Source organism: Panthera onca, chromosome A2, assembly GCF_046562875.1.
Source record: "Panthera onca isolate mPanOnc1 chromosome A2, mPanOnc1 haplotype 2, whole genome shotgun sequence".
Taxonomy (NCBI): Eukaryota; Metazoa; Chordata; class Mammalia; order Carnivora; family Felidae; genus Panthera; species Panthera onca.
Window position 1 is genome coordinate 18,880,228 of NC_138340.1, and position 22,659 is coordinate 18,902,886.

At 40.1% G+C, this 22,659-nt stretch overlaps 1 protein-coding gene across 1 annotated transcript in view; it reads right to left on the minus strand.

Moving 5' to 3' along the window:
• The window catches only part of IP6K1 (inositol hexakisphosphate kinase 1), a 61,258-nt gene extending 38,943 nt beyond the window's left edge, over positions 1-22,315 (minus strand). The window contains exon 1 of the mRNA XM_060631027.3: positions 22,108-22,315. The gene's annotated coding sequence lies outside the window, so the exon portion shown is untranslated. The remainder of the gene's footprint in view (positions 1-22,107) is intronic.
• Positions 22,316-22,659: the final 344 nt, after the last annotated feature.

Below are 22,659 nucleotides of genomic sequence, written 5' to 3' on the forward strand. Positions count from 1 at the left end.
AAATCTCCAAAGAGACACCATTCCGGGGCAGGTGGTGGCTCAGTCGGTTAAGCATCTGACTCTTGATTTCAGTTCAGGCCTTGATCTCATAGTTTGTGAGTTCAAGCCCTGCTTGGGATTCTGTCTCTCCCTCTCTCTCTGACCCTCCCCCACTCACGCTTGCTCTCCCTCAAAATAAATAAACTTTAAAAAGAAAGAAAGAAAAGAGAAGAGAAAGAGAAAGAAAGATCATTCCATAAGACAGGGTTCCAAATCTCTCTACTCTCTCAGCTTCTTTTCCTGACCTTCAAGTGACATAAGGAACTGAAGAGCCTGAACATGTGAAGCTCTCAAGATTCTGGGAATCGGGACTATGTAAAAAAGATAATGGAACTCAACCTGGAAGCAAGCATCAATCTCATGATTAACAAGTTGTGCACCTGACAATGTACCAATTCAACTATTTTCTCTGTCAAGAACTTAAGACTATCTGTCCTGGGTATTTTTTAGGGTGAGGTAATATATGAGAAAACATTTTAGAAGTACACACAATATTGATGCAGCTAAAACCAATGCTAAAATTTTTAATATTTTAAGGTATCAGAAATATAGGGGTGCCTGGGTAGCTCAGTTGGTTGGGCGTCTGACTCTTGATTTCAGCTCAGGTCATGATCTCACAGTTCGTGAGTTCGAGCCCCACACTGGGCTCTGTGCTGACAATGCAGAGCCTGCTTGGGATTCTCTTTCTCTCCCCTCTCTCTCTGTCCCTGCCCTATTTGTTCTCTCAAAATAAATAAGTAAAATAAAAATAAGGTATTAGAAATATAAAACTAACGACTTTAGGTTCTCCTTAGGAAGCCAGTAAAAGACCAAAGTAAGCAGAAGAAAGCAAATAATAAAAATATATGCAGACTCAAAAGAATGGATGGGGGAGAGAGAATTAAGGAAACCAAAAGTAGATCTTTAAAAAGAAAAAATCAGGGGCGCCTGGGTGGCGCAGTCGGTTAAGCGTCCGACTTCAGCCAGGTCACGATCTCGCGGTCCGTGAGTTCGAGCCCCGCGTCAGGCTCTGGGCTGATGGCTCGGAGCCTGGAGCCTGTTTCCGATTCTGTGTCTCCCTCTCTCCCTGCCCCTCCCCCGTTCATGCTCTGTCTCTCTCTGTCCTAAAAATAAATAAAAAACGTTGAAAAAAAAAAAATTTAAAAAAAAAAAGAAAAAGAAAAAATCAGGGGCGCCTGGGTGGCTCAGTCAGTTGAGGGTCTGACTTCAGCTCAGGTCATGATCTCACAGCTCGTGAGTTTGAGGCCCGCATCAGGCTCTGCGCTGATAGTTCAGAGCCTGGAGCCTGCTTCAGATTCTGTGTCTCCCTCTCTTTCTTCCCCTAACCCACTTGCATTCTGTCTCTGTCTCTCTCAAAAATAAATAAACATCAAAAAAAAAAAATTAAAAAGAAAAAATCAGTAATATTCATGGATCCTCTAGAGAAACTGATCAGTAAAAAAAATATATACTAATTACTACTATCAGGGATGAAAAAAGGGGTATCACTACAGATGCTACAAGCATTAAAAAAAAAAAAAAAAAAGGTAATACTATGAGCAACTGTGTATCAATAAACTCAACAACTCAGACAAAATGGACAAGTTCCTTGAAAAATACAACTTACCAAAACTGACACAAGATAAAATATAAAATCTGAATGGTCTTGTGTCTATCAAAAAAACTGAATTTATCAAAAATCCTCCACAAGGAAAATTCCAGACACAGAGTTTCACTAATGAATTCTATCAAACATTCAAGGAAGAAATAGCATCAATCTTGCACAAATTCTTTCAGAAAACAGGGAGCAAAAAAACCCAAAAAAACAAAAAAAACCCAAACAAACAAAAAACCCCACATCTTCCAACTTATTGTATGAGGTCAGTTATCCCTGATAACAAAACCTAAAACAGAACCTTACCAAAAATATAACATACATACATACATAAAAAAAGAAAAAAGATTATAAACCAAAACCTGTCATGAACAAAAACAAAAATCCTTTAAAATTTTTTTAGCAAAACAGGCACCTAAGTGGTTTGGTTAAGCATCTGACTCTTGATTTCAGCTCAGGTCATGATCTCACAATTTGTGAGATTTGACCTCAAGTTGGGCTCTGCACTGACAGCACAGACCCTACTTGGGATTCTCTCTCTCCCTCTCTCTCTGCCCCTCCCCTGCTCTCTCACTCTGTCCCTCAAAATAAATAAACTTTAAAAAAAAATTGTAGGGGCACCTGGGTGGCTCCATCAGTTAAGCATTCAATTTCAGCTCAGGTCATGATCTCACAATTCGTGAGTTCAAGCCCCGCGTCAGGCTCTGTACTGATAACTTGGAGCCTGGATCCTCCTTTCAATTCTGTCTCTCTCTCTCTGTCCTTCCCCCACTTTTGCTCTCTCTCTCAAAAAAAATAAACAAAGGTGAATTCTTTAAAAGAAAAAAAAAGAAGTTAGTTGTTTTGTAGATTCCTAAGTATTTTCTATGTAAACAATCATGTTATCTGTGGATTGAGAAAATCTTATTTGTTGGTGCCCCAACAACTTTCAAAACTAGTATGTAAATTTAGCAAAGTCACAGGATACAAAAAGCCAATATACAAAATTCAATCATATTTTTATATGCTAGCAGTAACAAAAAACAAAAATTAAAAAATAATTTACTGGAGTAAATTAATGGAAAATGACAGAGTAGGAAGTTCTGAGAATCCATCATCCTTCCACCAAAACAGCTACTGAATTTGGAAAAACTGAAGTAACTTTTGGAACTCTGGAGTGTAGATGGAAAACATAAAGCTTCCAAGGTATAGCTTGATGAAGAGGCTAGTGAATTTTTAAATTTCAGCCTTTTGGGTAGCAACTACCCAACCTCCAGCCCTCATTCCTGGGTGCAGCTTGCTGGAGGCTCAGATGGGCAATAAAGATAATTTGATTGATGACAACTGCTTTTGATCACTGAGGAGCTGAAGGAGCCAGTGAACACTGCTTCAACACTCATAGGCTGAAGTGGCTTCCAGGGGCATTTAAGAAGGCAGTACTCGTTTTTACTGTTTCCCCCTTTTGGGAGCTAGTCATTTAAGGAAATCTTTACCAGGTCACTAACTGCAGAGGTATCAGAACTAGATACACATTTCCAATATTAGTTTGAAAAAGCCACAAATGGAAGTCTCTAGCACTCAATGAGCAAAAACTAGCAATTCCTGGGAAGTGGGAGAACCAAGATTTGCAAAATTACTAAATACTCAAATGTCCAGTTTTAACAAAAAATTAGGCAACAAAGAAACAAAAAATTAATGACTATTCACAGGAAAAGGAAAATGATGGAAAAAAAAATCCTGAGGAAGCAAAGACACTAGAATTATTATTAATCAAAGACGTTAATGGAGCACATGGGTGGCTCAGTCAATTAAGTATCTGACTCTTGATTTCAGCTCAGGTCATGATCTCACAGTTTGTGAGTTCAAGCCCCATATCCGGCTCTACACAGACTCTGTGAAGCCTGCTTGGGATTCTCTCTCCCCCCTCTCTCTCTGCCCCTCCCCTGCTTGCACATTCACACTCTCTCTCTCTCAAAATAAATAAACTTAAAAAAAAAATAAAAAAAGATGTTAGGGGCACTTGGGTGGCTCAGTCGGTTAAGTGTCTGACTCTTGGTTTCAGCTCATGTCATGATCTCACGGTTCATGGGTTTGAGCCCCATGTCCAGTTCTGTGCTGACAGCTTACTTGGGATTTCTCTCTCTCTCTCTCTGCCCCTCCCCAGCGTGCTCTCTCTTCTCTCTCAAAATAAATAAATAAAACAAAAAGATGTTAAATCAACAGTCTTAAATACATTCAACAGACTAAAGGAAACAATGGTCAAAGGAATTCAGAAAAATGTGTGAACAAAATATAATATCAATAAAGATAGCAATTATAAAAAGGAGAAAACAAATTCTACAATATCTGAAAACAGAAAAGTAAAATAATTGATATGAAAAACTCATTAGAGGGATTCAACAGCAGATCGGAGCATATATAAGAAGTATCAGTGAACCTGAAGGTAAGATACTTGAAATTATTCAGAGAGGCAAAAAAAGAGTAAAAGTAAACAGTCTGAGGGACCTGTGGGACACCAACAAATCTAACAATATATGATTATAGAAAGAGAAGAGAAGAAAAGAGGAAAAGAAGGGCAGAAAAAAATAATCTGAAAATAGTGCCCAAAAACTTTCCAAACTTGAGTAAAGACATGAATATACATGTGCAAGAAGCCTAATGAACCAACCCCTCTTTGAGGATTAACCAAGACACATTATAAAACAAAAACGTACTATTAAACTGTTAAACCCCAAAGAGAAGGAGAATATTTGCAGCAAGAGAGAAGCAGCTCATAGTGTACAAGAGATCTTCAATAAGATTAACAGCTGATTTCTCTCCAGAATCCTCTAAAAGGCAGTGGGATGATATATTTAAAGCCCTGAAAGAAAAAAACTGTCAATCAAGAATTCTAGATCCTGCAAAATTATCCTTCAAGAATGAAAGACAGGGGCACCTAAGTGGCTCAGTCAGTTAAGCATCCAACTTTGGCTCAGGTCATGATCTTGTGATCTGTGAGTTTGAGTCCTGCATTGGGTTATATGCTAACAGCTCAAAGCCTGGAGCCTACTTTGGATTCTGTGTCTCCCTTTCTCTCTGCCCCTCTTCCTCCTTTGAGAGACCGATGCTATGTCTCTCAAAAATAAATAAACATTAATTTTTTTTTAATTTAGAAAAAAGAATGAAAGAGAAATTAAGATATTTCCAAATAACATAAACTAAAGGAGCTCATTACCAACAGACCTGTCCTATAAGAAACGCTAAAGGGAATCTTTCAGGCTAAAATGAAAGGATAACTTAAAGCCATAAGAAAAATATACAACACTGGTTAACATGACTATATAGATAAATATAAAATCTAGTATTATTGTACATTTGGTATTGTTTATAACTTTTTTTCTATATGATTTAACAGACAAATGCATAAAATTTTAAAATCTTTGTTAAAGGCATACAATATAAAAGGATGTAATCTAATAACAATAAAAACACAAATACATGTATGTATGTGATATACATATATACATATAAAAATTAAACATTAAACATTTTTTCTTTTTTTCTAAATTTTTTTTTAACGTTTATTTATTTTTGAGACAGAGAGAGACAGAGCATGAATGGGGGAGGGGCAGAAAGAGAGGGAGACACAGAATCGGAAGCAGGCTCCAGGCTCCGAGCCATCAGCCCAGAGTCTGACATGGGGCTCGAACTCATGGACCGCGAGATCGTGACCTGAGCTGAAGTCGGACGCTCAACCGAGCCATCCAGGCGCCCCTAAAAATTTTTTCTAAAAAAGTATAATGTCCTTTGGGTCTTGTAATCCTTAATGATTTAAGGTCTATTTTATCTGGTATTAGGATAGTCATCCCAGCTCTCCTTTGGTTACTATTACATGGAAATATCTTTTTTCATCCTTTACTTTCAGTCTTTTTGTGTCTTTATATCTAATTTGAGTCTCCTATAGACTGCACATAGATGGACTGGGTTTTTAAAATTTTTTTTTAATGTTTTTATTTATTTTTGAGAGAGAGAGACAGAACGTGAGCAGGAGAGGGGCAGAGAGAGAGAGGAAGACACAGAATCCGAAGCAGGCTCCAGGCTCTGAGCTGTTAGCACAAAGCCTGACACAGGGCTTGAACTCATAAACCGTGAGATCATGACCTAAGCCGAAGTCAGACACTTAACCAACTGAGCCACCCAGGCACCCCATATTATGAAAGGTTAAACCCAGGCACCCCATGATGAAAGGTTAAACACAACAAGAAGAAATAACAATCATATGTTCACATAACAGAGCCACAAAATGTGTGAAGTTGACAGAAGTGGGAAAAAGACCACTGTACAATAGTTGGAGACTTCAATATCCCACATTCAGAAATGAATAGAACACCCAGACATAACATCAATAAGGAAACAGAGAATTTGAACAACACTAAAACCCAACTAGACCTAACAGATATATACTCAACCCAACAAAAGCAAAATACATACTTTTTCCAAATACACATGAAACATTCTCTAGGATAGATTATAAATTAGGCAGAAAACAAGTCTGAATAAAATTTAAAAGACTGAAATTATACAAAATATCTTCCTTAATCATAACAAAATGAAACTAGACATCAATAAGAAGAAAATTGGAAAATTCACAAATCTGTGGAAATTACACAACATATCCTTAAACAACCAATAGGTTGAAGAAACTACAAGGGAAGTTTCTGCCAGAGCAATTAGGAAATAAAAAAAAAATAAAAGGCATCCAAATTAGTAAGAAGGTAACCATTTGCAGAAGACATGATCTTACATGCAGAAAACCCTAAAATTACCCACACACACACAAAACCACTGTTAGAGCTAATAAATATATTCAGCAAATTCGTAGGATACAAAATCGCCACACAGAAATTGGTTGATTTCTTTTTTTTTTTTTTAAAGATTTACTCATTTTTGAGAGACAGAGTATGAGTGGCGGAGGGGCAGAGAGGGAGGGAGACACAGAATCTGAAGCAGGCTCCAGGCTCTGAGCTGTCAGCACAGAGCCCAACATGGGGCTTGAACTCACAGAGTGCAAGATCATGACCTGAAGTCAGATGCCCAACCAACTGAGCCACCCAGGTGCTCCGAAATTGGCTGCATGTCTATACTTTAGCAGCGAACAATCTGAAAGGAATATTAAGAAAACAATCCATTTACAATAGTATCAAAAAGAAATAAATGTAAAAAAAATTTTTTAATAAAAAAATCCAATAGTATCAAAAAGAATAAAATACTGAAGAATGAATATAACTAAGAAGTTGAAAGATTTATATTCTGAAAACTACAAAACACTTCTGAAAGAAACATCTAAATAAATGGAAAAACATCCCACGTTGACAAATTGGAAGACTTAATATTGTTAAGATGACAAATACTACTCAAAGAGATGTGCAGCCTAAATGTAATCCCTAACAAAATACCAATGACAATTATTGCAGGGGGAAAAAAAAACAAAAAACAACTATCCAGAAATTCATAGAGAATCTCAAGGGACCCTGTATAGCCAAAATTCCTGAAGAACAAAATTGGAGGAATCACATTTCCTGATTTCAAAACTTACTGCAAAACCACTATAATCAAAACAGTGTGGTACTAGCATAAACACAGTCATACAGACTAATAGAACACAACAGGAAGCCCAGACATAAACCCCTGCACATATTGGTCAAATGATTTTCTTTTTTTTTTATATTTATTTAGAGAGAGAGATAGAGAACATGCATGAGCAAGGGAGAGGCAGAGAGAAAGGGAAAGAGAGAATCCCAACCACACTGTGTCTATCAGCATGAAGCCCGACTCAAGGCTTGAATTCACAAACTGCAAGATCATGACCTGAGCTGAAATCAGGAGTCGGACATTTAACCCACTGAACCACTCAGGCACCCCGTCTTTTCTAAGTTCATTTATTTATGAGAGAAAGTGTGAGTCAGGGAGGGGCAGAAAGAGAGGGAAAGAGAGAATCACAAGCAGACTCCACACTGTCAGAGCAGAGCCTGACGTGGGGGTGCTCAAACCCACAAACCAGGAGATCATGACCTGAGCCGATGTCAGACATTTAACTGCTTGAGCCACCCAGGTACCCCAAATTAATTATATTTTTATGGGGTTTTTTATACTTATTTATTTTTGAGAGAGAAAGAGAGAGCAGGGAGGCAGCTCTCCACTGTCAGTGCAAAGCCCAACGCAGGGCTCAAACCCAGGAACCGTCAGATCATGACCTGAGCCAAAGTTGCACACTCAACCAACTGAGCCACTCAGGTACCCCACAGTCAAATGATTTTCAACAAGGGTGCCAAGACTATCAATGGGCAAAGGACAGTCTTTTCAACAAGTGGTACTGGGAAAACTGAACGGCCATATTCAAGAGTGAAATTGGAGCATTCCTTCACATCATATACAAAAATTAACTCAAAATGGATCAAAGACCTAAACTTACAAGCTAAAATTATAAAACTCTTAGAAGAAAACATGAGGGGGGTATTTCATGACCTTAGATATGACAATGATTTCTTAGCTATAACAACAAAAGCACAGGCAAGAAAAGAAAAAGTAGATAAACTGGGTATCATCAAAATTAAATACTTTTGTACATCAAAGGACACTGTCAAGAGAATGAAAAGACAACTCACAGAATGGGAGAACATATCTACAAATCATACCCTCTGATAAGGGATTAATATCCAATATAGAGAACTCCCACAACTTAAAGACAAAAAAATAAACAATCCAATTCAAAAGTGGTCAAAGGACTTGCTTGGTTAGACATTTCTCCAGGGAAGATATGCAAATACCAATATGTACATGAAAAGATGCTCGGCATCCTTAGTTATTAGAAAAATCCACATAAAAGCCACAATGAGATACTACCTCACACCCATTGGAATGGCTATTATTAAAAAAAAAAAAAAAAAGTTAGCAAAGATGTGGAGAAACTGGAACTCTTACGCACTGCTGGTAGGCATGTAAAATGTTTCAGTCACTGTGGAAGACAGGATGGTAGTTCCCCAAAAAATTAAACACAGAATTTCCATGTGGTGCAGCAATTCCACTCCTAGGTTCCACTCCTACCCAAAAGAACTGAAAGCAGGGACTCAAACCAATTATTTATACACTAATGATCATAGCAGCATTATTCACAATAACCAAAAAGTAGATACAACTTGTGTCCGTTAACAGATGAATGGACAGATAAAATGTGTTATATACATACAATGGAATATGATTTAGATATAAAAAGAAATGAAATTCTGATACATGCTATAACATAGATGAACCTTGAAAACATTAAATGAAATAAGCCAGGCATCAAAGAACAAAAATTATATGATTCCATTTATATCAAATATCTAAAACAGACAAACTCATAGAGGTAGAAAGTATATTAGAGATAGAAAGTATATTAGAGGTTACAATGGACTGAGGGGAGGGGAAAATAGGACACTGTACAATAGATACAGAGCTTGTATTTGAGATGATGGAAAAAGTTCTTGAAATAGTGATATGGTTACACAACACTGTGAATGTACTTAATACTACTGTATTGTACACTTAAAAATAGTTAAAATAGTAAAATTTTGTTTTCTACATTTTACTATAATTTTTTAAAAGACAATTCATTTATGAGGCACCTGGCTGGCTCAGTCAGTGAAGTATGCAACTCTTGATCTCAGGGTTGTGGGTTCAAGCCCCATGCTGGGTGCAGAGATTACTTTAATTAATTAATTAATTAATTAATAAAATGAATAGATAGATAGATAGGGGTGCCTAGGTGGCTCAGTAGGTTAAGTGTCCAACTTTGGCTCAGGCCACGATCTTGCAGTTCATGAGTTCGAGCCCACGTCAGGCTCTGTGCTGACAGCTCAGAGCCTGGAACCTGGAGCCTACAGCCTGCTTCGGATTCGGTGTCTCCCTCTCTCTCTGCCCTTCCCCTGCTCACGCTCTGTCTGTCTCTCTCTCAAAAAAGTAAATAAACATTAAAAAAATTAAATTAGTAAGTAAAATCTAAAAAAAAAGACATTTCATTTACAATAGCATTAAAATAACATCAAACATCTTGGGATAAATTTATAAGATACGTGAAATCTCTGCAGTGAAAACAACCAAACAATCCAGAAAAATTAAAGAAGACATCAATAAATGGAGTTCTACACCAGGTGTATGGATTAGAAGACTTGATATGGTTAGGATGTCAATCCTCCTCAAATGAACCAATAAATTCAATGGAATCCCAACCACAATATCGGCAGGCTTTTTTTAGAGAAATTGGAAAACTAATTCTAAAATGTGTATGGAAATATAAAGAACCCTAAATACCCAAATCAATCTTATAAAGAAGAATAAAGTTGGGTGACTTATATACTACCGACTTCAAGACTTATCAGTGGGTATTAGCATATAAACAAATAGATCAATTGACAGAACAGAGATCCCAGAAATAGGTCCATACCTATACAGTCAATTCATTTTTTACATAAGTGCTAAAGCAAATAAATAGAAAGTGAAAGTTGTGATAGTTTTAAACTGTAAAATTTTTTGATAGTTCTTCCCCCAAAAGGTAGAGCCTTCTTCTCTCCACCCTTAAGTATGGGCTGGACTTAGTGACTCAATTCTAAGGAACAGAATATAATATGGCAGAAGTGACAGTCTGTGACTAGGTCATAAGAAGCTTCTTTACTCTGTCTTGGATCATTCATTCTGGAGGAGGATCATAGAATGCCATGAGGATACTCAGAGAGCCCACATGTCAAAGAACTGTGGCCTCCTGCCAAAAGCCAAGTTAAGTCATCTTAGAAACAGATCCTCCAGCTCCAGGCAAACCTTCAGATGACTGCAGTCCCACAAGACATCTTAACCTGCAACTTCATGAGAGACTGTGAGCCAGAGCCACCCGGCTAAGCCACTCCAAATTTTTCATCCTCATAAACTGAGGCAATAAATGTCTGCTATTTTAAATTGCTTAAGTTTTGGGGCACCTGGGTGGCTCAGTTAAGTGTCCAACTTGGGCTCAGGTCATGATCTCATGAGTTAATGAGCTCAAGCCCCACATCAGGCTCTCTGCTGTCAGCACGGAGCCCGCTTCAGATCCTGTCTCTGTCTCTGTCTCTCTCTCTCTCTCTCTCTGCGCCCTCCCAAAAATAAAATAAAATAAAATATTTAAACTACTAAGCTTTGGAGTCAAGAGATAACAGATACACATCTTTTTAGCAAATGGTGCTGGTATTAGAACAAGAAGACATCCATATAGGAAGAAAAATGAACCCCAACCATGAGATCATGACCTGAGCCGAAGTCAGACACTTAACTGACCGAGCCACCCAGACAACCCAAAAGTTTCTTTTAAAACTAGACACACATCTACCTGTAACCCAGCAATTCTATTACCCTCTATTCCTCTATTCCCCAAGAGAAATGAATATATGTGTATATCCCCCAAAAACACTTGTACGAAAATGTTCATAGAAGCTTTACTCGTAAGTCAAACAATGGAAACTGCCCAGATGTCCATCAACAGAACAGACAAACCGGAATGTTTGCACAATGCAATAAAAAGGAATGAACTACTGATACAAACAGCAGGGAATTCTCAAAACATTATACTGTGTGAAAGAAGCCCTACATGAGAGTATTATTCCATTTAGTATTATTTATTACACAAGTATTATTCCATATAGTATTATTCCATTTATATGAAATTTTAAAACTGGATGACTAACCTATGATGAAAACATTCAGAACAGAAGTTGTCTCTGGCTAGAACAGAACAGCACTTTATGCACTTAATTCCTACATTAACACAAATTTAAAAACAGATGGTAGCAACAACAGTATTGTCAAGAAAATACTTATTAAATTATTAACAACCTGTTCATATAACTCTGACAAATAGCGGCTTACCAGTTATCAGTGTATTATCTCTTGGCTCCAAACCCAACCATCACCACCCGCTCTGCAAAAACGGAGCTGGACTCATTAAATATTTTTCCTTTGCCAGATGTTAAGTTTTGTCAGTGAAAGACACTGGGGAAAGTCTGCAAAAAAACATGCTCCTCTCACCAGGCCTCTGCCACCCAGTCAGCTCCTTTCAGTGCCCAGCCACTGGTGGCTGCCTGACTCCCAGAATGTATCACGGTCAGCAGCACACAGTGGCCAGCAGCTTCCTCTGACACCTCACTGAAGTAGAGAGAGTGCTTCCAGCAAAACGCCTCTCCATAAGTGGCTTTCTCCAACATCCTAGAGGGTAGACTTCTAGCATGATCTGCCAATGTGGCACCACAATGACTTTCTCTGCCATCCAGTTAGGTATGACCACCCCCATCTCCATGATACGATCTCAGCCCTGAGAGGGTATCTTCCTTGAGTGCTCTGTATCAATGCTAGGGGTAATGGCTGCTCCTACATATGCTATTTCTATATTACTTAGAGTTCACTCTACTTTTTACTAGCCAAATTCTCATTACTCCAATCCTCAATTACAGTTAACAATTCTTTATATTAAACTTTACCTGTTCAAATTCCTGTGTGGTTTTTGTCTCCCAAAGGGTCACTGACAGTTGTTTGAAGGAGTTTAAAAGGTTAAGTAGTATAGACCAACAGTGAGAAATTATATTACCTAAATAAAATCCACACAGCTCTGCTTTATTCACAATTTACCGATCAAAAGTAATACAACACTGTAAACAGCCAAGTTAACATGCTTAAGGGTCCAAGCAGCCCTGCCTGGTACACTCTGCTTTGGGGAGTTACTCAAGCTTAATATTCAGCTCCCTGAGGCCAAAGTTAGGCACTTTCTTTGGAGAGACTCATAAAATAGCTAACACAATCACATATTTTATAATACATCTTCCCAAACACAGAAAAAACTTCTAAGCATTCATTCTGTTTTATGCTAAAGAAATCATTTTAATCTTCATGCAGAATATTAAATAAATAAATAAATAAATAAATAAAACGGCCTATGCACATCTTGTGCTTGCCTAAAGTATCTAGTGTGCTACTTGGCCCTGACCCACACATCTTCCAGTTGAGCAGAATCTTTATAAATAAGTTTCAAAATACTCTCCACTAAATCAGGTTTGTGACCAAATAGCAACTATAAAGTCTCCAAATCAATCCAGGACCATTAAAGTAAAATCTGCAAAAAAAAATTTAGAGTATATAATTAAGTACATGTTGAGTGGCTACAATGAATGAGACCCCATAGAACAAATATTGTACTAAGACAAACACAGTTCTTGTCCTCAGAAAACTGAAAGTGAGGATGCAGGACAGGTAGAAAGGAGAGACAAATAAGCAAATTTAAGACTATGGTAAATGTTACAATGAGGAATGTAACACCAAGAGTGGCCATTAACAAAGATGGAAGGTGCAGGCCAGGAAAGGGTTTGTAGAAGATACCGCATCTAAACTGAAATCTGAAAGATAATTAGAGTCTGACAGGAAGCGAGATGGGGAGGTGGGGTGGGGGAATAAAAGCATGGGCAATGGCCCACAGGGAGGAAAGAGAGTCACCTGAAACATCTGACGCTAGAGGGTCAAGAGATGCAGTTAGAGACCATTAAGAACCAGGTGAGGAAGTTCCTCATCTACATTCAGGAGCTGGGACCTGACCCACTTCCTACTAGGAGGTCACTGAACAGCTTCAAGCAGGCCAAGGACTCAGATCTGCACAGCCCATAGTGTACAGTGGACTGGATCGGGCAAAACTATGGGAGCCAAAGGAAACTATTTCCAAATAGTTTTTGAGAAATTAAAGTAAGTCCTACATTAACCATTTGACAAGCTTTCCCTTTATCTGATCAACTCCATGAGGTAAGGGGAGCAGGTGTGATTAACCAGTATTACATGGATAGTAGTAAACAGAGAAGTCAGTCAGCTGACTTGTCAAAGTAAGGTTCCACAGCTAGAAAGTACTTAAAAATACCAGCATTCACTCTCCTTGACTGCTTCCTAGGAGAGCTGAGGTAGGCATCACTTGTTGCATGAACTTATTAGCACTGTCAACAGTATACCTGAAGGTTCATTTGCTTAGAAAGTTTACTGCCTTTACAAAATGATGTGGGAACCCCAAAACTTTCAGACTAGTGAGACAATATTCCTTCCGTTCCTTGTCATGCTGGCAGGGAAGCAAGGCCACAGGGGGTGAGGAAGAGAGACCGAGTTTCAGAATCAGACGTTCACTTAAGAAAATCACTTATTCTCTGCAACTGTAGTCACCACCTAGAAATTGAATACAATAATTCCCGAAGTCTCCACACTCTAAAAAATGTCTAAGATTCCATAGCTATCCCACCTGAAGAAAGCACGGTATCCTGGAAAACTTCACAATATTTTCCAGAATGGGAACATAATCTTGGAGGGTTTCAAATTCTCCCAGAAACACTTTGGGTGCTAACAACCAGCATCAATGTCCATGGTCAGGAGAAACCTTTCTGAGAACAGCATCTGAAAATGTTTCCTTATCTGGGAATGCAAGCTGGTGCAGCCACTCTGGAAAACAGTATGGAGGTTCCTCAAAAAATTAAAAACAGAACTACCCTACGACCCAGCAATTGCACTACTAGGTATTTACCCACGGAATACAGGTGTGCTGTTTCGAAGGGACACATGCACCCCCATGTTTATAGCAGCACTATCAACAATAGCCAAAGTATGGAAAGAGCCCAAATGTCCATCAATGGATGAATGGATAAAGAAGATGTATTTATAGGGGCGCCTGGGTGGCTCAGTCGGTTAAGCATCCGACTTTGGCTCAGGTCATGATCTCCTGGTCCATGAGTTCGAGCCCCACGTCAGGCTCTGTGTTGACCGCTCAGAGCCTGGAGCCTGTTTCAGATTCTGTGTCTCCCTCTCTCTCTGACCCTCCCCCATTCATGCTCTGTTTCGGTCTCAAAAATAAATAAACGTTAAAAAAAAATTTAAAAAAAAAAAGATGTGGTATTTACATACAATGGAGTATTACTCGGCAATCAAAAAGAATGAAATCTTGCCATTTGCAACCACATGGACGACGGAACTGGAGGGTATTATGCTAAGTGAAATTAGAGAAAAGACAACTATCACATGACTTCCTCATATTAGGACTTTAAGATACAAAACAGATGAACATAAGGGAAGGGAAACAAAAATAATCTAAAAGCAGGGAGGGGGACAAAGCATAAGAGGCTCATAAATATGGAAAACAAACAGAGGGTTTCTACAGGGGGTGTGGGAGGGGGGAATAGGCTAAACGGGTAAGGGGCATTAAGACATCTACTCCTGAAATCATTGTTGCACTATATGCTAACTAATTTGGATGTAAGTTAAAAAAAAAAATAAAAGTAAAAAGTAAAAAATAATTTAAAAAATAAAACAAAGGGATCAAAAACATTATTAAAAAAAGAAAAAGTTTCCTTATCAATAAATAAGAGGAAAAAAAACCACATCTAAATCCTATAGCAGTTACTTGCATTATAAATCTAACTTTAAGGGGGTGCCTTGGTGGCTCAGTCAGTGAAGTATCCAACTTCGGCACAGTTCATAGGTTAAAGCCCCACGTCGGGCTCTGTGCTGACAGCTCAGAGCCTGGAGCCTGTTTCAGATTTTGTGTCTCCCTCCCTCTCTCTCTCTCTGCCCCTCCCCCACTCATTCTCATTTTCTCTCTCTCTCAAAAATAAACATTAAAAAAAAATTTGGGGGGGCGCCTGGGTGGCTCAGTCGGTTAGGCGGCCGACTTCGGCTCAGGTCATGATCTCGCGGTCCGTGAGTTCTAGCCCCGCGTCGGGCTCTGTGCTGACAGCTCAGAGCCTGGAGCCTGCTTCATATTCTGTGTCTCCCTCTCTCTGACCCTCCCCCGTTCATGCTCTGTCTCTCCCTGTCTCAAAAATAAATAAACGTTAAAAAAAAAATTTTTTTTTTTTTTTAATTTTTTTTAAGAGGACTCTGATAACCAAGAAACTAGCCACTGACCACTGCCCCAAGAAGTCAATGGTAAAACAATGCAGATGCTATGAATAGGCAAAATGTGGAAATGACTTTTAATGGGTGGTGGGGGGGTGGACCTAAGGGATGAATACTCCTCACAAAAATCACTGCTTGCTGCTCCCAGGAATTAAAATCTAGAACACTTAACTAAGACCTCTGGGTTGGTACCAGTTTTCTAACACTACACATGGAAGATCATAGACAAAGAAGACTCAAACTTTAAAAAGTTCCATGTGAATTAAAATTCACAGTATCAAAATTAAAATTTAAAGTAGCAAAATACACCCCACTTGACTAACAGTCTAAAGAGGCAGTGTCGGGGCACCTGGGTGGCTCAGTCGTTGAGCATCCGACTTCAGCTCAGGTCATGATCTCACAGTCCATGAGTTCGAGCCCCGCATCGGCTGTGCTGACAGCTCAGAGTCTGGAGCCTGCTTCAGATTCTGTGTCTCCCTCTCTGTCTGCCCCTCCCCTGCTCATGCTCTGTCTCTCTCTGTCTCAAAAATAAATAAAAACATTAAAAAATAAAATAAAAATAAAATAAAAAATAAAGAGGGAGTGTCCACTGTGATAAGTAGGCCTGAACACTTACAAACGCAAAAATCACCAAGGCCAAGCTCCATAGAGAGATGAAGGATGAATTCTGTGAACCCTGTGAGTGACCAAGAAGCCTCCTGGCCTGCATCAATTAAAGAAATCCAGAAGGATGATAAGCACTGATATAAGTTCTAAAGCGAACAGACCCTCTCCATCTAGAAGCCTGTGTGTACCTGCAATAAACAGTTCCTGGTTACTTCAACTTCCCACCTCAATGGAGCGTCCATTAGTTCTTGTCTCATGATGGGAAGGTATAGAAATCCCGCAAAAGCAGAAAATGCAGCTTGGAGCTGAAAACTATGAGGGATGAATAACAAAACCGGGCCCAGAGTCCAAAGGACTCTTAACATTTCCTGAAACAGTGTTCCTCTGATGTGCTGACAGCTCAGAGTCTGGAGCCTGTTTCAGATTCTGTGTCTCCTCTCTCTGCCCCTCCCCCACTCACACTCTGTCTCTCCCTCTCTCAAAAATAAATAAATAGTCTGTAAGTCAGAGCCATTCTACTCTCAGATACTTACTGAAGAGAAATAAAAGTATGTATACACACAGACTTGTATGAAAAAATCTATCGCATCTCTCTCTATTCATAAGAGCCCCAAATTAGAAACAACCCAAATGCCCATCAGCAAATGGTATAGCCATAAAAAGGAATACTACTCAGGAATAAAAAGTAACACAACAAAATGGATGAAACCTCTAAAATATCACATTGAACAAAAGTAGCCTGATACATAAGACTTCTCATTATTCTCAGTAGCTACATTTTATAAAGTCACTGCTAACACCAAATTAGCAAATATCAAGCCCCTATCCTAGGGGAAAAATAGGGTTAGGTTTCTGTGAGCCTCTGGTCACATTTTTGTCAACCAATCAATTCATAACCTTCCAGAGCTACATACATAAAATATATAACCTGTACATACCTATTTAAAGACACTTTAAAATACAGTAGTCCCCCCACTTATCCATGCTTTTGCTTTCCATGGTTTCAGTTACCCAGAGTCAATCAAGGTCCAGAAGCAAATGGTCCAGAAGCAAAGTATGTTCAGAAGGTCACTGGTAGCTTAACAGCTACGTCACGATGCCTACATCATGTAGCTCACTTCATCTTATCATGTAGGCATTTTACCATCTCACATCATCACAAGAAGGCTGAGTACAATACAAGAGATTGTGAGAGACTCCATCCACACAACTTTTATTACAGTACATTGTTACAACTGTTCTAATTTATTATTGTTGTTGTTAGTCTCTGACTGTGCCTGATTTATAAATTAAGCTTTATTCTAGGTATGTATGTATAGGAAAAAACATAGTACATATAAGGTCCAGTTTCAGTTTCAGGCATCCACCCAGCGTCCTGGAAGTATACCCTATGGATAAGGGGGAACTACTGGATATTACGGACTCATTAATACTGAACTCTCAGTCAACAGTACTATAATTCATTTCTGAATAAAACTTATCTAATACACAGATTTTCTCCACATTCTTTTCTTGTGCTTAGGAAGATTAACAGCACTTCAGCAATACACTTGAGAGCCATTTTAAGCAGCACAATTCCCAAAAAGCACAAAAATATTTTTAAAATATGGTACTAAGCAGACCACTAAAAGGACACTTGTTTACAGTATTAGAGCTGAAACAAGAAGGCAGACTGTCACCTTGCTCCACTTTAGCTGGGAATGTACACAACAGGCAATTCAAATTTTTTGCCATTTCTGGTCTTTTTTTTCACTAGCAAAATGGCTCAAATTTCCTTAATTCATTGCCAAATTAAAAAATCAGGGGGATGCCTGGATGGCTCAGTTAAGCATCTGACTTTGGCTCAGATCACGATATCACGGTTCATGAGTTCGAGCCTCACACCAGGCTGTGTGCTGACAGCTCAGAGCCTAGAGCCTGCTTCGGATTCTGTGTCTCCTCCTCTCTCGTACTCTGTCTCTCTCTCTCTTTCAAAAATAAATAAAACATTTTTTTAATAAATACATAATCATGAAATTTCACATAAAAATTCAGATTTCTTGTTTTCTTTAAAAAAAAAAAAATCACAAGATGTGGTACACAACTGGCTGGAACTGAGCAACAGTGACCCTTCAGATAAGCCTGCGCTTGCTAGTTCACCCTAGTCCCTTACATTCTGCTTCCCTCAATTTGTTGCCAACTGCCCCATGATGTAAATGCATCATTTACCAACATGGATGTTTATAATATATTGCTGACTGCAAAAAGGTACAAGTCAGGATGTATGGCATCATCTCATTTTTGTAAAAATTAAAGACAAAGGGGAAAAAAAAGTCTGGTTATACACTAAAACAGTGAAAGTTATGCATGTTCCTTTATTTTTATTTCTTCCTGTTACTCATATATTTATCTTTTTTTTAAACTAGTGAATATATTACTTACGTAAGTTGTTTTTTATAGCAGCTTTGAGTTAACAATCACACACCATACAATTCACCCACTTAATGCGTACAATTCAATGGTTTTTAGTATATTCATAGGCATGTGCAGCTACCACTACAATTTTTAAACATGTTCGTCACCTCAAAAAGAAACCCAATAACCTTTAGCTATCATTCCCCTATGCTCTCATCTACCTCCAAGCCTTAAGCAATCACTAATCTACTTGTGATCTCTATTCTGCATATTTCATACAAATGGAATCATTTAATATGTGATCTTTTGCATCTGGCTTCCTTCATTTCACATGTCCAGGTTCATCCATGTTGTAGCATGTAACAGCACTGCATTCTTTTTTATTGCTAAACAATATTCCATTGTATGTATACACCACGTTTTTATTATCAACTGAGAAGATGGTTGAGTTGTTTTCCTCTTTGGCTACTATAGATAACACTGCTATAAACATTCATATACAGGTTTTTGTGTGGACATTATGTTCTCATTTCTCTTGGGTAGATAACTAGGAGTGGGATTGCTTGGTCATATGGTAACTCTATGTTTAACAGTTCAAGAACTGCCAGACTATTTTCCAAATCCAGGCAAAAGCACAGATCTACTGGCACAAACATAAAAAATACCTGATTTGTCCCTGGCTGCATTATTTTACATTCATACCATTCTCTGTGTATGAAGGCTCTGATTTCTCCACATCTTCACCACCACTCGTCATTACCTGACTTTTCAATTACAGAATAAGTCATTTATAAGCGTTCATTTAATCCTAACACACCCAGATTTTTATGGACTTCAAGCTGATTCGTGGACATCAAATTTTAGACTTGAAAAGAGTCCAGTCCTAACCTACTCACCTAGACTGCCCATCTTCTGTAAAATGAAGGGAAAGGAATAAATGATCTAAACCTCTACCCACAAATGAAACTTTTACAGAAGAGATTAGCAGATTTTGTAAGCAACAAAACAATGTCCCTAACAGGGATCCAGCCCTCGAACAGGTTTTCCCATCAAAACTCATTTGTAATGCCTCCTACATAAATGCAACTTCAAACCATAGCAGCAAATATGACAGCCTTGATCTATCACTTTTCATAAGAGAACCAACATGTCTTAGGCTGTCCCACTCAGAATCCATTGCTCACATTCTGCTGTAATAGAGGGAGAAAATAAAATCTGATTTAAAATCAAGGCAAAAGCACACATCCAGTGGCACAAACAAAATCTCTGACTGCTCCATTGTCTGAAGTCAGAGATGGAGAGCACTGTGCAGCCTTTCCCCAGCTCTCTCCTCACTGCTCCTTATAGCCTCAGGGCAGCACTGGGACCAGGGCAAGCAGCAAATAATACACACATTTACAGTAGTCCCAGGTGGCTGTGAGACCAAGACCCACCCAAGAAGGGGGTCTAAGAATCTCAGCACCCGGCCCTATGCTCACCCTATACATGTTTTCTCCAAGAATCAATATGGCATCTTAGCCAGGAAGGGGATGGGCCACACAGCCTCTTCTGAGATGCAGAATTACTTTGTTTTCAGGCTTCAGTTCTGCACTTTGAGCAAGTTCTGCCTCTGTTCTACAGCACTGAGGTACAAGCACTTCAGGCAGGACAGGAGGTAGAGATCGATGGCCACCAAATTCTCATTTCTATGTGCCTATTCTCTCCATTTCCCTGTTTAAATACAGAGGGTGTTACGAACTCAGACAAATTTAACACACTCTCATAAACATTTAGTTCTCATCTACTACATGCAGGTACAAGAAGACACAAAAACACAGTCTCTGTAGGAAATGGGCTAGGTCTTAGCAGTGGAAAAAAACAAAATATTCTTAAAAGAGCAAATACTATTTTGTTTTTTGAATAAGGGCAATAATGCTGCTGCAGGTCAGAGTACCCTCTGGGACTGGAACATCTGGGAAGTGTTTCGCTGAGCTGGACCCTGGAGAAAAGAGAAGTGGAGATGAAGAAAAAGGATATTCCAAAGAGGAGCAAAAGTCACTGTACTCAGCTGGCAAGAGAACTGTGTAGGGAAATTCCATGTATGGAATGTCTAGCAAATCATTTGGTTAATGGGGATTAGGATAAGCCCTGGAGAGGTAGGCTGGGGCCCGCTGGGCAGCAGCACCTTGACTGCTTGAATGCCATGTTAGGACATCAGATCTCATCCCAAGCCTGCAGCAGTTTCTGACTTCAGTGTAGGATCTCCAGAGCGTCACAAAGTGTGTCTGTTGCTCATGATAGTTAAAAGTGCTGACATTTACAGGTAAATTACATAAATACAAGGAAGAGTCTTTGTGTTCTCACAAGTAAGGCCACAGCAACAGGCCTCTTCTGGTTTCAGCATCTTCTCAAAAAGGATCTCCTGATTAAGGAGCTAGTCTCTTTCACAAATTTAAAAAAAAAAAATTAATTAAAAATTTTTAAAAAGGAGCTAGTTTATTTCAAAATTAAACATTCTAAGACGACAAGATCCTGACACAAATGCACAAAGTATTGTTGCCTCACTTCTCAGTTCACTCATGCAGGCTTTTTCTATGACCACATACAAAGAGCCTTTGCAGAGGAGTCAAGGGACCACATGGAAAGAGCAATGTAGAACTCTTCCTAGATCTAACACCTTGCCCAAGGTCTCTAACCCTTCCACCCTCACAGGAAGGAGGCCTGACGGTCTGTTTTCATTGGGCAAGATACACTTAGCCTCTTAAAAGTTAATTTGGCAGTTCCATACCATCACAACGACAAAAATTAAGTTTCATTTCTTTTTCTGATTCTAACACAGTACTACTTTTCCTCTGTCTCCTGATTACACTGGCAGAATATCTCTTCAGGAGATAAAATCAACCAAGTCATCACCATAATATTCACTTTCTTCTAGAGCAAAAAGAAGACTTTACCACAAGACCAAAAAATGGTCACAAACCAAAGAAATTATGTTCCAAAATAAAACTCGGGCATCATGAACATTTAAGCAGGCTCTTCAGGAAGAAGCAAACAGTGAGCTCCAAGGAGCACAGGAGGCAGGAGCCTGGCAGAGGGCCTTAGCCCTGCCAGAATCACAGGGCCGTGACACTGGCCTGCCTGGGTTCGCGGGGGATTTAGCCTGGTTCGTCTAGTCTAAGTTTCCAAGCAGTCTGGAAAACACTTGCAGGAACCACATCTAAGAAAGAGGTAAGTGTATTTCTCACTTGGCAGCAATAGAATACCCCGGAGAGCACCAGGCTGGCAATGGACACGTTTCAGCGGTACCAGTCAGCGGAGCTAATTTCCCACTACCCCGCCGGCCGGCCTTCGGGCGCGGGGCTCAGACCTCAACCCCGAGGCTGTCCACCCGCCTCAGCGCCGGTATCCGGGAGGCGCCACGGGAGGCGGGTCAGGGCGCTCGAGCACTGTTGGAGCGATGCTTGGCGGATGCCTCAGCCCCGTGCGTGCCGGCTCCAACCCCGCGCCCGCCGCCGCCAGCCCCGCCGGCGTCAGGCCGGTTTTTCGGCCCGGCTCCTGTCACTCACCGGCCCAGCCCGGGCAGTGGGCGCCCACGGCTCCCCACGGGAGCTGGGCCCCCCGGGCCTCCAGGTTTCGGCCCGCCCCTGGCAGGCAGCGCAGGTGGATGAGCCCCGCAGTAGCGGCCCCGCACCGGCCGCTCGGTCCAGCTCCCGGCGCTGCCCACTGGGTACGGATCAACAACAAGATGGCGGCCAGCCGAGGGGGCGGGGGCCGGGCGTCATAGTAACCAGGACGGCAAAGAACCCGCCCCCGGCTGAGGCTATCCCCAGTCAACAGCCTCTTCGTCCTAGGCCTAAGGGAGTGCTTCTCGCTGACAGGTCGGCTGGCCTGTCAATCAGAGCCTGCCTCTCACGGCCCTTGCCGATCGCCTCAGGACGTGACTGTGACGGCATCGGTTGGCGCATGCGCCTCGTTCCTGGAGTCGCTGGGGGCAGAGCTTCTGCTGGCGATTCTGAGGCTCTAGCGCCCTTGGCCTTTTTGCGTGTGTAGCCTTTTTGCGGGAGCCCACGGCGTCTTCTCATACACGCGCACACACTTAGGGAGTGCCTGCTGTGTGC